At 26.5% G+C, this 14,118-nt stretch overlaps 1 long non-coding RNA gene across 4 annotated transcripts; it reads right to left on the reverse strand.

The window, feature by feature from the left end:
* Window positions 1-200: 200 nt before the first annotated feature.
* LOC147816773 (uncharacterized) lies at window positions 201-14,061 on the reverse strand. Of its 4 annotated transcripts, none has more exons than XR_015429096.1 (6): window positions 13,894-14,050; window positions 11,609-11,758; window positions 9,992-10,099; window positions 8,144-8,228; window positions 6,447-6,523; window positions 201-897 (listed from the first exon to the last, which is right to left on the reverse strand). It is a non-coding gene; the product is annotated as an uncharacterized LOC147816773 (long non-coding RNA). The 4 variants fall into 4 exon arrangements; XR_015429101.1 differs by having other exon boundaries at window positions 202-897; window positions 10,010-10,099; XR_015429106.1 differs by lacking the exon at window positions 201-897 and adding an exon at window positions 3,626-4,906 and having other exon boundaries at window positions 13,894-14,061.
* Between the last annotated feature and the right edge of the window lie 57 nt (window positions 14,062-14,118).

Genomic DNA, 14,118 nt, shown 5'->3' on the forward strand with positions numbered 1-14,118 from the left:
GAAAAGCTTAAGAGCTCAGAGTAGATTTTTCAGAAAAATACTTGAAAAAGTAAATAAAAAACTAATAAACCCCAGTAAATTTTATTAAAATCTTTTAGATTTAAAACTAATAATAATATAACACTGCAATAAATCTTAAATAAAATATTTTTATCATTCAAAATTTTTTTATTGTAAAAAATGCCTTTACAATTTAGGAAATTTTCTGCAAAATTCATGACATATACATTTTTAGGAGAATGACATAAATATTATTAAAATATCTAAAGCAGAATAGTTATATAAATGTAAAAAACAAACTGGTATTGTAAATAGAAAATTATAATTAGAGAAGATGAAAAATAAGGTTAAATAAACAATAATAATAACAATAAGACCCAGTTTAAAATCAGGAAAATATCATAGAATGGATTCAATTAAAATCAAACAAACCTCTACATGACAAAAATTTACATTAAATACAATTATATTTACATCAACCAACACTGAGCAGGGTGGTCACTTAAATCCAGTTTCAAATTTCCCTAATTTTTTTCAGGTTTTTCCATGTAAACATATTAAAATTTCCAGGTCGTCAAGTTTTATTCTCATAAAGTGTAGGATAGGTACAAGAAAAGTCTCCATATTATGAAATATTTTTTTTTTCATTCATTTTTTTTTTAATATTTCCAATGGCAAGACAAAAATAAAAATAAATGAACAGGAACAAAAGTAAAGATGACACAACAATAAATTGACCGAAGTTAATGCCTCATAAGTTCTCTGGCCTTCCAATAAAGCCCAGTCTCGGAGTCGCCCCTAACGACTGCACAGTGGCGGATGTGGTGTGGATAGGGATATTAGAGTTACAGAGGGGGCAGTAAGGGCTTGAGAAGATCCGAATACGATGAAGGTGATCTGCAAGACAATCATGTCCGGTTACTATTTTATTTAAGTAAGATATTGTTTCTTATAATTTGTAACTTAGTAAGATATTGTTCTTTTATTTTTAATGTTTGGATAAATTTTTAAAAAATTAAGACAGATGTGGAGGAAATATCTTTAACTAGTAGAATACATTGTTTTTAGAGAATAAAAAATGTTTTAATATAATACATTAAGTAGGTACCAAATGTGAAATAAAGAGTGACCAAAAAAAAAAAACCTTGAATAAGTATTGTTTCATATATTTTCATTAAGCAAAAGAAAAGGATTCTAAACAATTATATACCAAAATTTTTTATTTTTACAGTGGCTTCCAAAAGTGTTCGCACACTTATGACTTTTATTGAAATAGGGCTCTTTTCATTAATTAAAATGAATATTTCAGAATGGGTATTTAATAATAAGATGTATAATCTATTCTTGGCAAAACTTCATAGAATATTTTAAAAACAAAGCAAAAGTTTATTTTTAAGAAATCAATAAAAAAATAACAAAAATTTTACTTTACAATCATTGTACACTTAAATGCTTTCGGATTTCAGAATTAAAATTAGTGTCTATTACTTTAATTTTTTTTATTTAATTATTTTCACTTAATTTTTATTTATTTATTTATTTGCAATTTAGTATCAAACTTTTGTTAGCAAAATTATATTTTAACTAGGAGGCTCTGCCTCCTGCTCGCTAACCCCCCAAGAATTGCTACGCAATCCTACGTGGTTCACGCCGTGAACCATGGCTAGCTGCACTCGCTCACCAATGAACACAATGTTCTAGCACAAAGACATAGTATATTATCATCAAAGACATAGTATTTTATCACCAAAGACATAGTATTGTACTTATGTAGAAGAATTCTATCAATGTTCTTATTGGCTTTTAAAAAAGTATATTAGCTATTTAGATTGTACATGGTGATAAAATCAAAATATTAGCTAAATGAGAAACATATTAGCAAAATAAATTATCAAATATTGCAGTTACTCACCTAAATTCAACTAAATGTGTATAATATATTAGTTAAGGCTAGAAATTCTGAAAGTTTTAGAAAAAAATTTATTATTTAAAAATATAAACTTTAAACCCTAACTTTTCCTTGTGAGATAATAACCCTCAAAAAGTCTTTCATTTTCAAGAACACAAAAATTTGTTTTATCGCCAAATGAAATATTTTTTGGTGATCAGCATTATTGAAATCAATTTCTATATTAATTAACATTTGTGATAAAGTACATAACATTTTAGAACAAAATAAGGATGTTTTACATACAATAAATTAAAATGCATAGCTGTTAGCATTACCCGAGAAGTACCACGTGGAGGTCGTCATGCTGCATTTCTAATCGGGGAGTTTTGATTTTGGCAGTTCCCCTTGCCTACTGCCAATAGAAGTTTCAATTAAATTTTTTCCAAAAAACATTTTTTTCTGCAAAGCTCTAAGAAATTAACACTAAGCATTTAGAATTTCTTTGAAAACACAATTATAGATTTGGCATCTTGGAACAATTACTGAAAGGCTGTCAAATGACTTAACTCTTGACAGGCCAACATAAAGTTGTCCATGACTAAAAACTTGTTCAGTCAATACTATACTGATTTTATCAAAACTCTGACCTTGTGACTTATTTGTAGTCATGGAGAAGGCCAGCCTAATTAATTCCTAATTGAGTTTAAATTAAATATTATCATGTTTTTAGGGCATGAATCTGAATTGAAGAACCTAATAATGCTCACTCTGGTTATTGTTTCCGTTTTTAAAAGCGCTATATGTTGAGCCACCTCATGTGACATTTTTAGCAGCAATCATTAGTCGATTTTCTAACGTTGCCATTCGTGGAGTTGTAATGAGACTTTTTTTTTGGTGCCGTGTAAGAGAAATATATATATAGATTTTTGCTGGCTAACTCCATAATATTATCTTCTATCATTTATAAGTGGCTCGTAGTCATAATTATACAACAGACAACATTTGAAAGATGATTATTTGTCATCATAAGAGGTAATTCAGTAATGAATATTGCTAAATTTGTCTATTTTGTCCCATTCCATTATGCAACATGAGGTAAAATGCTTCATATCAGCGTGATCTGAGTTTAAAATTATAAAATTTGCGAAAAAATTCATAAATTCCAATTTGAAAGTTGTAAAAATTTCTGCAAAATTTAATAAAAATATTCTGCTTAAATTTCATTTTCGATGAGGCTTTACTTTGCAAAATCAATGATAAATAGATCCCTAATGTAGTAATAATGTTTAATCGGCTAATGGAAACAAACTTAATACATTGGGTTTTGATGTGCATTATGAAGCAGAAAAAATGAGGAACTTTATCCAAAATAGTTGGAACAGTTAAGCATGGTGGTGTCTTTGTATGTTGGTGCATATCACAGGGATAAGGTAATTAGTCATTAATTGATGGCATAATGAATTAACCTGTTTATTTAAATATTTTAAGATACAATTTACAATTATCAGCCAAAAATTTGGTTATTGGAAACTTTGTTTTATATTAAAATTGCTACTGGTAAATTTAATTGGTTAATACTCTAATTATACTAAAAATTAGAATATTTACCAATACGGAGAGTTTTTTTTAAAGTGTACGACGACTTTCTTAAAAATAAACTTTTGCTTTGTTTTTAAAATATTTTATGCAGTTTTGCCAAGAATAGAGTATATTTTTTATTGATATATCCATTCTGAAATATTCATTTTAATTAATATACAAAGTCCTATTTCATTGAAAGTCATTAGTGTATGAACTTTTTTAAGAGACACTATATTTATATTTCAATATAAAGCTATTTTGTACTTTATATTATTTAAACAGAGCTCTTTATAAAATTCATTGATCCTATTTTATTTAAACCAATATCTAAAGTATACCTAAAGTAAAGTAAACCAATACCTAAAGTACCAATGAATAAATAATGTAGTTTGTTAGGAATTAGCATTATTCTAAGAGATAGTCAGAATACAAAAATGAATGTAGTAAATGCAGAATTGTCAAATTTCTTCTTGCGCACTCTATAAGAAAACTCGATAAAATTCTTTAAATCTTATTCATTTTGCCTTCTTAGTTGAAATAAAAATATTTAAAGAATTCCAATCTAACCACATAGTTTTTTAGTCTAAATTAGTCAATTGTTTTTACAACTAGAAAACTGTCCTTGTACAGTACAGAAAAAAAAACAAAGTTTTGTTTTCCTTCTTTCCAAGAAAGACACACATAGAGCCCATGCAGAATATTCGCCGAATGCGATAAAATTGTAAATTCAGCGAAAGAAATAGAGTTTTCGCGAACAATTTTTCCATAGTTAAGAAAAATATATATTCCCATTGATCGTGAAAATTACATCAATATGATTTTTTTTTAATAAATCTTGTTTATTTTATTCGATTACAGTAATTTTTTATGGATATGTCATATAACAATTGGAATTATATTAAGTCCAGATAATTTAAGCAACAAAAAAGCAAAGGAAAAAAAATTCAGATCACATGTCTGTTGCTGCATTACGCGATATCATGCAACAGAACTCTTTCCTTTGATTAACACTTTTTATATTTGAACCTTTAATAAATGTTTGGATAATTTATTGGCTAGTAATTTGGAGTGTTTAGTGTGGGGCCTGCACATGAATAAAAACTTTTGAAATTTTACTTTAATACATCATTTAACATATTTCTTATACATTTTTCAGTCTTTGCCAGCTTTTTAAGGTAAAAGGAGAAACAGTTTCAAAAATATCTCTAGATTGCAAACAACACTTACAAACGTTCAACATTTTAATTACTACACATTTCGTATTTTGAAGCAAAAATAGAATATTTACCATATTACTTCAAAATAGCGCGAAAACTAAGCAAAATTCTTCCCAATTTTCTCATTTCCCAGGTTTTCTGGATACCGGATAAATGGTTATCTACTGTAGTTGGTACTTAAAAGAACCTTTCTATAATTAAAATATGAAATAGGAGGCTAAAATGAAATTGAGAAAATTAGAAGAAATGCAACAATTGAAACGATTCATTGTCAAACATTGCTGTTAGTGATTGCAAGAAAATGTGTGATTGATCTGCTTTGCCGAGAAATAATCCACTGATTTCATTGGCTGAGTGCACAAAAGCTAGTGCTATATAAAATCTTTTGTTATTATAACCAACCTTTGTTGTATAACCGAGTAATTTTTGGAGAATTTTATTACGCTAAAAGTAAAAAATTTTGTCAAAAAAAAAGAGAAAAAAAACTATCCCAATAGCATTGAAACAAACTAGAACAATAAATGGATTCAGCCCACAGACTAAAAGGGGAAAAAAATCCACTTTTATTATCAGAAGCAAATATCCTAACCTCTTCCCCCACAATCTTTGCCCATTCTGAACTATACAGTCCCATCTTCTCCAAAGAGGTCAAAGGTTTATTCACTCATTTAGCTACCATGGGAGTTTAATGTGGTATTCTAGTTTAACAGGGTTATAATGAAGCAAATTTTGATGCAAGTAAGGTATTGCTAAGTTGATGATATTTCAACTGTTTGGCAATAAGTGTCCATCTAAAAAAAGGGGGTTAAACGGATGGTAAAATAATTTGAATTAAGAAAAAAAATTCCTGCTTTTCTTCAAAATTCCCTGATCTTTCTAGGCTTTTATCCAAATTTCCCTGATTTTCTCTAGTACAAAGAAATTCCAGGTTTTCCAGGAGGGTAGCCACCCTGATATAGCAATATAAAAGTATGAAAGAATTGTTCAAATATTTTATGCAACATAAAATAAGAATTTTTTTTTTCATTGCATGAAATATATAACAGGGTGCATAGTCAAATCTTTCAACAAAAAATAAGCACCTAAGATAAGTACTTTTTAAGCACTAAAAGAATATTTTTAAGCACTATATACATTAATAAAATGCAAAATAGCTTTCAGAGACTTTACATGATCATTATAAAATAACTAAGTTTCTGATTTTAAAAAAAACTCTTTTTCTTTCTTGATTATATAAACCACCATAAAAAGATGAAGAGTATTCGCATTGCTTGAAATACAGCAAAACAAAAGTATCGAAGAATCATTCAAAAATTTCATGCAATGGAAAATTAGAAAATTGCACTCAAGTATTATTATGAAATTAAATATAAACAATTATGTTTTGTGGTATTAGTGCTTTAGACAAAAATGTTACAAAACAGAATATAGCCACTATGAAGCATTTGTTTATGATAGACTATAATTCAACTCTCATAGCACAATAATTGAATAGCCTCAATAAAAAAAATCATTAGAGATTTAATTCTAACATAAAACTTAATTTGAAAAGTTTGTTTCTAAGATTGAGTTTTGTTATCACTCATTGCAAAATCAAAAGTTAGCTGCTTCATAAATTTTTAATATAACTTTCACATGTTTATAGCATGAGGCATTAAGAAATAAATACATTCATAAACAACTACTATGATAAAACAACCAAGAAATAAAAACATATACACATAAAATGTGCAACTAGAAAACAATTTAAATGTTACCTGCAATAAGATTTTGTTGTTCTTCATGGCAAGACATCTTGTATTGTTCAAAAATTTTGTTTGGAATTTTACCAAACCTAAAAGAAAAATAAAATTTAAACATTTATTTTTTTAATGTAATTTTTAAAAAAAAATTTAATGAATCATAAATTAATTTAAATTTTATACTAGTTTTAAATAAGTATAACTTAATAGAGCTTAAAATAATTTAAAATTAACATACATATATATAGAAGAAATATTGTTGTTTCAAGTTTTTAGATTCCGTAAGAAATAAATTATGCTTCTTTCAACCGAAGTGGAAAAAACAGTTTTTAATTGCAATGAAGTTCAAATAATAGTATTAATTTCCAAGCTGTTTAATACATCATTATAATAAAAAAGCAGCACTTAGGAATAAAAATAAATTTAATGCATTTCTAAAGAAAATAAAATTATTGTAGAGCTTTAATATTTTACTTACATGTTAGAAATGAAATATAAATTTTTATATTTTTTAAAAAGGCAGTTATTATCATATTTAAACAGTTTATGCCATAAACTGTTAAAATATCATAATCAGTTTTTTAATGCTTTTCAATTAACAAATCACATACTAAAGATTGCGTACTACTGCAAATAACAAAATTTATTCACAATTACAAATAACATACTTATTTTTGTTCATTAAAAGTTGTTTAGTATGCGACTAAATCTAAATGATTCATGTATTTTAAAATTCTGTACATAACTAAAATAAATAAATTGAAAATAGTTATTTTATTTATTCATTTCCTCCAGTTTCTTAGTTTTTTTCTTTTCATAAAAGTTTTTCCCACTTTCTTTCAGTGAAAGGCTGTTTCTGGACAAAATGAATGGGACACAAATTTAAAAGTCAACATAAAAACATAGCTCCCAACATGGATAGAAAAAAATCCAGTAGATTTTACAAAATAATACAAATTTCATGATAATTGTTGCATAATGAACTATACACATAGTTAATTTTAGGAATTTTTATGGTCATCAAAATAGAAAAAAACTGTAATACTTTACAGTTATGATTTTATATTAAATGAACATTTATTCTGTTTATTCATAATTTTTAATAGTAACAGGCATCAAAGATAGTTAAAGACTTTTTAATTAATTTCAAAAAGGGATTTCAGCATAAATAAAAAAAAAAACTGAACATTTTAAAGCAAAAAAAAAAGTCTTAAACTGATTTGTATAAATGAGACTCGCTTTATTATGTGTCTATTCAATATCTATTCAAATTAAATATCGGTGTAAAAATGCTATTTCAATAGGGATTTTTTTATGAAGCTCCTTGTTTAATTGTATTGCTTGTCAATTGGCTGTTAGAAGATACAACAAATGTAATTCATTACAGAATTAATACTTGTAATACATTATTTTGTTCCTTCAGTCAAATTACCAGTGGGCGATGTTCAATTTATAATATCAGGTATTTGGTTAAGTACTTCTTTTGTGATTGCTTCAAGATTTTAAAATAAATATTTTTTTTTAACTTTATAATTGCAGTTTAATCTTGCTAGTTTTTACCCAGCAACAGAATGTATATATGTTACTGCAATAAACGGCTAAAATATATACTTGGTCATGTTGAGTATCACTGCTCGGTATGTCCTACATCAATATTTTTTTAAGGTCAAGTGCCACTGCCCATGATGCATTGAACCTTAAAAAATATTTACCTTTTCATTATACCACTTTTCCTTTTAACACTCAGGTGTCATCCAATAAGATGAACCAACAATTAGTAAAAGTTGACTATGATCCCTAAAATAAACAAATAATGTCTTAATACCTTAATAACCTCTTAATATTTAAGTGAACAAATAACATCATAATATTTTAGAAAAAACAATTAAGCTTAGTTATAAAAAGCAGTTAAATTTATAATTCAACAGAAAAAGTCTCAAAATAAGGACAAAAGAAGTTTAAATACTAGCATGTATAATTTAGACTTTGTTAAAAAGATATTTACACTTTTATTAAAAAAATATATACATATTAAGCTTATATTGAATTATTCAAGTGCTTTTAAAAATGCTATATATTTTTGAGACATGCTAATTTTGAATGTAATTAAATAAATTCTACAAAAAAATTCCAAATTTTAAAAAAAGAGAAAAATCAGATCTTTTTTCCTTTATAGACACTTTATGGTTATGCTGCAACAGTTATTGCACAACATAGAAGTTTGTGTCACAAACCCTTTAACAACTACAGAATTTTCTTAGTTACAGAAAATATTTTTAATGATAGCAAATGCAAAGTATTAATATTTTAATTAACTAAATTTAAAATAAAATTGTTCACCACTACATGCAAATGATTTAAATTAATGTATGAAAAGTCTGATACACAAAAGCTCATAAGTTTGAATTAACATTGAACAAAAAATTTATTTGTTTTAAAATTTCTGCTTTAGTTTACTACCACTAGGATAAATATAGCATTCATGATCACCAAGCACACTACAGGATAAAAGAGGCCTTCTAAAATGACTATCCTTCCTTCATATTTTTAAATTTTAATATTACAATAAAACATTTTTTTTCAAGGTACCAAAGTAAATTGATATATTTACTTTGGTCAATTCATAATTGTAATACATCAATTTCCAAAGTAAATTGATATATTTACTTCGGAAAATCAAATAACTTAAATTTAATATTTCATAAGAACACTAATTTTGACAATGCAATAGCCATTGTTAAGGTGACATTTAATGTTATCGATGTAGAAAAAATATAGAAATAAGTTTAAAATAATCATACCATTACTTAATAATTAGAGTACACAAATATATACAATTCTTTCCACACACATAGACAATTAAGAAGAAAACAAATTGAAGGGGTAAAAATTGTATTGTAGAGTTTAGGAAGCCTTAAGAGTTTCTGAAATCCAAGGCAAATATTTAGAGATTACATGAAAAAAAAAAAGAAGAAAAAGTCAAAGTACAGAAGAAAAAAAAACATATAAACCAATGTTTTATGTTTTTCAGTCATATAAACAAATTATTTTAACATAGCATATATTAAGAATAAACTGGTACTGTAATTAAGTTACAGATAAAATATGCTTTAATAAAAAAAAAACCAAAATTATCGCCATCTGTTGATACTTCCATCAGTGTTATCTACCAATTAAAAAGTGCTAACATCATATATAAGAAACCAGAAATTCAAACGGGAGTTTTGAATTGATTGAGATATTTATCCATTAGCTGGGTACCTTCATCAAAATGGTTACAAGTTTTTCAGCATTAAGAAGGACAGTTACAACTAATCTGATTTATCTTAAACTAATTAAAAGTAAACTTTAAAAAGTTAAGTTTTTTGAAAGTTTAAGGAAGCTGTTTAAATTAAGATGGACTAACCAAATAAAAGGTGGACACAAGAATTCAGTTTTTTCAAAAGAATAATCTATTGCTGAAGTCTTAATGAAGTTTGGCTATTTTGTTTCTCACCCAGTTAACAGATTAATACAGAAAATATATTAAAATAATGTTCTATAAACATTCATATATATACAGGCTCGTGGGCAGTTACAGTTTAACTTGAATCTGGTATTTTCTCTGCTAAGCCAAAATCCCCAACAACTGCGGTCATCTCATCTTCATTCAGTTTGATGAGGACATTCTGTAGAACAAAGTATCACTACTTACAAATCATATACAATAATAATAAAAGTTAAAACTTTCAAATTTTCTTTATAAATGAAATGTATATTAAAATAAAAATAATAACACATTTTTGTGTCTCATATATTGCAAATGCGCAGCAAATTAGAACATTATAGTAACTTATGAAGATAAAAGATTTCAAATGTTTGAAGTAAAAAAATTTGTGTTAAAGTTGCATGCACAACGATATGTCAAATTAAAGCCATAATTTGCAATGAAAGAAATAATGTATAATTCTTTATAATATATATATATATATATAATGTATAATTCTTTATAATATATATATATATAATGTATAATTCTTTATAATATATGTATAATTTGGTATAATTCCCTAACTTTCAGAAAAAGAGAACTTTAGTGAAAGAAAAGTTTTGCCTTAGCCTGAAACCTTTTAGCTAAACTGAACTTGTGCTGGGAACAGTTTAATCTCAATTCATCTTAGACACTTTGATGCAAGTGGGACACCAGTGTCCCTTTCATATATATATTCTAATTACAAACACATATATTTTGGTATTTTTAAATTATGAAAATCAGTAATAGTTACGAAAACAAATTGTTAGAAGATTATCACAATTATATTTACACTAAAATATAAAATCCAAAGAAAGTAGTTATTTCTTTTTAATCACATTAAAATTGATCAATTATTGATTTTGTAAATTAAAGAAATTTCAATGATAAATAACTTCCTTTTAAATATATATAACTGCAATTAAGTGCAAATTTGAAAAATTATTGTTTGGAAGTGAGCAGTGTTTGGAAGATTTAATCTTTAACACAAGAAAAGACATAGCTGTATATCATAACCATAAATTATTAAAGTGCTAAATATAATATTTTTCACTCATTTTGACCTAAATTAATATTAAATAATAAAAAATATGTTTAATAAAAATTGTGTGTCAAAGAGTTAAATGTCATAGTAGTTCAATTAAGATTTACAAGTATTAAAAATTCAAATCTACTAAAAAAATATTGTTTAAGCACTTTAGGTCTAATTAATTTTTTAAAAAAACCTTAAGGGAAAAAAAGGGGGGAGGGGGGAAGAAAAACATCATGCTGGGGCACTATGTTAAGCATGGCACAAATTTAAACTAAAAAACTATTTTAGGTAAATTTAAAATTTTTATTTTGTTTAATTTGTAACACTTAAAAAAATAACTGATTATAATTTAATAATTTTACAGCCAACATATTCTCATAACCAGTAGGTAAAATTATAGAAAAAAAGATAAACTCTAAAAAAAATTTTCAGTTATTATCCTTACAATACACATACAGTTCTCCATAATTATGAGATGTAAAAATAGTTTTAATAGCTGGTAATTTCTTACCAGTGCACACACTAAAATACAAGTAAATAAAATACTAATCAAACAAATCTGATGCCAGCAACACAACAATAAACACAGAATGAAAAGAAAGATGAGGTCAAATCATAACAGATGTTTCATACCTTTGAAGTAAGATCTCTGCGAAAAACACCACGTGAATGTAAGTAACATATGCCATGAGCTATATCTAATGGCAGTTTAATTCTTGTCTCCTATGACAACTCAATATGCTTGTTCTGAAAAAGTTGTTCCAAGCTTCCACCATTAATGTACTAGAAAAAATTTACAACATGAATCACCAAATAATTTAAAATAAAATTAAATACAAGCTTTGCAAAATCTTTGGATAATAAGATAAATATATCAATATTTATAAAAAATCAAATCGTAAAAATATTTAATACTATCATAAACTAAACTATTTTTTCCTAGAAGATAGTTTGTTATTTTCTTAAATATAGAAAAAAGTTTTAAAAAAATAATAAATATATCTAAAGAAATGTTTTTGGCACTAATATATATAAAACCATAGAAGCATTTACTAGAAAAGATCCTTGGTGATGCCCTTAAAACAAAAGAATTTCACCAAGCTACAAAGGGATAAAACCAATGAACAGTAAAAATATAATAGTAATTTATTTCTTTTTAGTTAATCTCAAAAATTTAAAACCATGAGACAAAAATTTTATCATTATGAAGATATCACTCTTGGTAATGAATGATGTGAATAGTTAGGAAAAAATATACTTTTCAATTAAGATAATTCATTGTTACTAAAATATTAAAAAACAAAACATATGATGAAATTAGGTGAACTTTCTTCTTGGTATTTCATTCATAAATTACATAAAGTGTTATAAAAAAAAAACAGAATAAGTCTTGCAATTTTCTTTTTAAGTTACAGTTCAGATTGAGATTATTTTGTATTTCTCCTATACTTAAATTGAATATAAAAGTTACAACTAGAAAAGTAACATAACTGATTTTCTAAAGAACATAATAAAAAACTTTTTCAACTTATTGAAGATATTGGCATAGGTTCCACACTTTATATTTGTGACTGTTAAAATTAACTCTAATAGTAAAGTGGAGTATTTGTATTAGTATTTATTGACTAAAAGTGTCAACCTACTCAAACTTACAGTAAAGTAATGCTTGACACTTAAAATAATTTTATAACAAATAATGAAACTTTAAAGATATTACATAGTTATGTCTTTTTAGAAAAAACTAAGCACCTCAAACAAACAAACCTCTTCCCATCTTTTAAAGCTAACTAATTTGTATCTGATAAAAATAAAGCCAAACTTAAACAATATCATAATTTTTCTTTCATTTAAATAGTTCCATCATCATAATTGGTAAATTTATTTTTACTCATAATTATATCAGTAGGGATTATTCTTATAAACACTAAATGTTATTCATTGATTCTGATTTCACGATACCAAAACCAGTGGCTTTTCCGCACCAAGAAAATGAAAATAGCTAAAATTAAAAACGCTGGGCAAAAATCATGTATATTTTAACATTTTGAAGTCAATAGAGGTAACCCCTAAAAACGACCAATAAACATTTTCCCAGTGGCAAAATTGCAGCGACGTGTCGAACTGGTAGCAGAATGTTACAGAACCTTCCTTTTGAAAAGTAAAAAGTTTCCTTTTCTACAAGCATTTATACTTAAAATTTTGAATCATTTCAAATCAATTTACGACAATTGTAACGTAAATCCATGTAATATTTAGACATGCATGCAGGGCCTTTGGAAATGGCCCCGTCACTACTTCATTTATAATAAAATATATCAATAAGCATATATATATATACAGGTGGTTATCAAAATAATGGAAACACCCTAGGTTTTGAAGGCTTGAGAATTCTGTTCTGCCGTAAATGTTCTCTTTATGAAGGTATCTCCTAACTGTAATTGTTGACACTGGAAAATCCAGATGCTGATTGATCTCTGCGGTCACTTTGGCTGCAATTGTTTTATTTTTAGACATTACAATCCGCTTCAATACCCGTCGGTCTCTTTCACTCAGTTTCTCTTTCCGTCCACTATTTTGCTGTGCTGAGCTTGTTTTTCCACGCTATGTGTATGCTGTCAGGACTTTAGACACCGTACCTCTAGAAAGGCCTAAAAGCTGGGATATTTCGGTCACTGTTGCTATAACTAGTCGGGCTCCTACAGTTTGGCCTCCCTGAAAATCTGTGAGGTCTGACATTTTACGCTTCTGACAAAAAATCAAAACGTAGACAACTCTGCTGAAGCTCTCTTATACCACCTAATATATGTACATTTTATATTTAAAATAAACTGAAAGCTAAGATTATATTTTAATGCTTTCGAAGCGAATTCTTAAATGACCCTTTTATTCACAAGTGTTTCCATTATTTTGATAATCACCTGTATATAAATACATATATATATAATTAAGCTCCCTTATATTGAGCTGAAGTTTGGTTTTATTTAGAACACTTGTGGGGAAGAAATATTTTCAGCTTGTAGCTTACTTATATGCGAAGGCTGTTTTATTCTTTTGAAATTCAAATATTATAGAGAGTCAGATAAAAACACGAGAAAAAGTACTTTGTATGGGAGTAAACAAATACTTGTGTACGAAAAGCTAAT

Source organism: Parasteatoda tepidariorum, chromosome 1 (assembly GCF_982258835.1).
Source record: "Parasteatoda tepidariorum strain Cologne lab strain chromosome 1, Ptep-v5.0, whole genome shotgun sequence".
Lineage (NCBI taxonomy): Eukaryota > Metazoa > Arthropoda > Arachnida > Araneae > Theridiidae > Parasteatoda > Parasteatoda tepidariorum.